Here is a 3496-nt window from a genome sequence, read left to right as displayed (position 1 = left end):
TTACTTACAAGTGACGAGGGAGTATATTAAGCTCTTGCAATTTGCTTTTCCTACATGTTCGTTGGACCGGGACTACGTCTATGCCTTGATAATGATAAGTTTACTGCGTTATTTCGATTAAGCATGTTGACAATCGAAATCTAAGAAAACTTCGATTTTTAAAAACTCATACTCAATAATCAATATAATATTAATGACAAATATATATAAAAAATGGTCCAAGTTATAAAATCTAAGTTACTACCATACAATTATACATTTTTTTAATATTTTTTATTTACTTTACAGTTATTGCAATTGTTTCATTTTTGTATTTTGTGAAAATCAATCAAAATAATTTAAACAATATGAAAATAATGACTTAAAAAGATAGATATGAGATGAGATATATCTATAATCTATTTGTGCTTTAAACCACATGCCACAAACAGACAAAGTGACAAACAATTCTTATTATTTAATTAATTAACTTTAAACTTTATCAAAATCTTCCCATCCATGTGTCAACAATCCATATAAATTAAAAGAGTCATTCTTCTTCTTTTTATTTTCTAAGTTCCAACAGCATTCGGGCCTCCTGTTTCCGGTTTCCATTTTCGTTTTCTAGTTTTCAGATTTTAGATTTTCTAATCCTATTATTTTCCTATACAACTATGGTCTATAAACTCTACATAATACAATCCATAATAGCCATTCAGAGAGAGAGGCTCACAGGCATACAAAGAGAAATGGAGAACAGTAGTGGCGTCGGCGAACCGACGGTTTGGACTCCTATACGGCTGACTGACGGTTCTTCGCGGCACGCCGGCACCTACTAGAAGGTATTAGGCTATGAAATCTTTGATTAGGGTAATAAGTTCCTTAATTTTTTATAGAATTTTTGGATTGAAAATTTGAAAAAAAAAAAGGTTGGAGAGGAATCGTTTTGGACCTGTTGTTGGAGAATGTTGGATTAGAATTAAATTTGGTTTGTGCTTAGTTTTAGTTTTGGGCTTAAATGGAAAATAAAATTTATGTTTTGTTTGGGTCAATAAATTGAAGTTGGGTCATTTGCTCATTTTGTTGCAATTGGGTTTAAACCACACGGGCTGATTTTCAATTTTACACAAGCTGATTTTAAATTTTACATGGGCTGAACTAAAATAAATAAATAAAAAATAAAATTTAACTGCATCTGGGCTTGGGCAAGCACGGGCAGCCCGGGCTTGGATCCGCCTATGTCTGTAGGTTAGTCTCTCCTCCTCTATATCTGCATGCATGTGAGTATATATATATATATATATATATTAACCTAGCAACCACAATATTTGACTAAAAAGGACTCTCATTCTCTTTAATTACTTGACCTTTGCCGTGTCTTCCAGCCCACTTTTTTTTGTGTAAATTGGATTCCCAATTGTTAATGAATTTTAATCCTATACAAGTACAACAATTAGGCCTATATAATTTATTATTTTCTTCAAGACCTCAACTTTCAGAGTGTGGAATTTGATCCCCAACTTCCATCCAACGGCTAATTTAGTATCCTGTACTTTGAATTTTGCCATTTTTCCTCGCTTTTTGCTTATTTCCTTCAATTCCTTTTTATTTATAAAGTTTTACCCATTAAACGTAAAATACAAAAATTTAGGATACTATTTGTTAAAAGAACAATCAAATATTACTATTTTAGACATCGGAATAAGTGTATAAAATACACTTATCATATATATAGAAGTTGAAAAGTTGTGTCTTGAACAGATACATCCATTTGGATAGACAATTTAATAGTTAACTGCAAATTTCTAGAAGAAGCCACGTGTCGTGCACAGAAAAATTTGGAAAAAATAAATAATATAAATAAATATATTATTTCAATTTAATAATAAAATAATAAATTTCAAATATTATTTTAGTTAGCAAAAATATATATACTAACTTTGCCTAAACCCAAGCCCAAGACGGGGTTTGGCTTAACCTACTAACACGTAGGTCCTTTTTTTTTTCAAAGACTATTGGTACCATGTGGATTGACATTTTTCAATTTTTTTTATCAATTTTTATTCCTAACTTATTTCAATATCAAGTGGTCATTTTTTGACCTTAATTTCTCATTCATCCTTAATTAGTTTTGAGAAATAAATATATGATTTAATCTACTTATGGAGTATAATACATTTAGCCAAAGAAATCTTTTGTCTGACTAACGAATCCATTTAAATAATTGGTCAAAAGCTGACCAAAACAACTAATTGAACAAATTTTCCGACATCCTGGCAGTCATTTTTCAGTTAACATATGCCGTTAGATGAACCAATGAATACCTGTATCAAACACCTTATTTTTTTTTTAAATAAATAAATTTCTAATAGGTGTACAACTCCAAGAACTGGCCGTACCAGTGTCATAATGCACACGTGCTAAGTGCGCCTTTAAAGTACTACAATGCTCACGTGTAAGAATAATTTATACTGCAATGGACTAACCCACTAAATTTAGAAAAGCAGATATTAATTTAATAGTGAGTAATATAAGATCTATAAGATGTCAATTCTATAAAGATCACTCTTAGATTATCACTAATGCCCAAATCCAAAATTCACGTATAATGTTCTCTCTAGTCAGGTCCTTACAAAGTAATTAAATAATAAGTTCAATAAGATGGATAGCATTATTCATTTATCATCATTTGATGAATCATAGAAAAAAAAGTTATTCTAATTGAAATACTTTATTTACTTATAAGTAAAGAAGTTAACAATTTACATAAATAAATAAATAAGTTTTGAAACATCATAACCGTATTTAATTCCTTTCCAGACTCATGAAAAAAAATTAAAAAATATTAATATCCTATGAAATGAACTCTTGAGTTCTTTTGAATTAAATTGAGTAGAAGGATTGGATCATTAGGGAACGTATGAAACATGCAATATGTATTAAATATAGAAATATTGCATGCAATATTTTCCATTATATTATTCCAATTATGTAGGATTATTTTCCTTAGTTGTTGATAGGGTAATTATTACATAATATTTCCTTTTACAGTTATTTGTAACCCTATAAATAGGGTCTTCTACATTGTAATAAATAAGAGCTTACATTATAATATCATTATTATTTTTCTTAACATGGTATCAGAGCGGGTTCGATCCTAAACAAATTACCCCTCAAATTTCGTTTCCGGCGAGCAGGCGAGCAGCCTAAGCAATGCTCGCCCGGCCAAGTTTTTTTTTCGTTTTTCTTGGACTTAATTCATCGACCAACTGCTAAAGAAATTGCCGTGGCTGCAAAGTTCAAAAGCAAAGGTGGTTCCCAAGTAAAAGAGTACTGTTCAGCATTAACAAAAGAAGATTGCCGCCGTCAGTCTGGTTCCTTCATTGCTTGTGACAAGGTTCATTTTCGGTGCATAATTTGTCTTCATGCTGATGTTAGTTTGGGGGATTGTTCTTTTCTTGACACCTGTCGTCACATGAAGACATGCAAGTATGTCCATTACGAGCTCGACTCAACT

Source organism: Olea europaea, chromosome 19 (genome assembly GCF_002742605.1).
Source record: "Olea europaea var. sylvestris chromosome 19, O_europaea_v1, whole genome shotgun sequence".
NCBI classification, from domain to species: Eukaryota; Viridiplantae; Streptophyta; class Magnoliopsida; order Lamiales; family Oleaceae; genus Olea; species Olea europaea.
The sequence above is the reverse complement of the archived record's forward strand: the minus strand, read 5'-3'. Positions refer to the sequence as shown.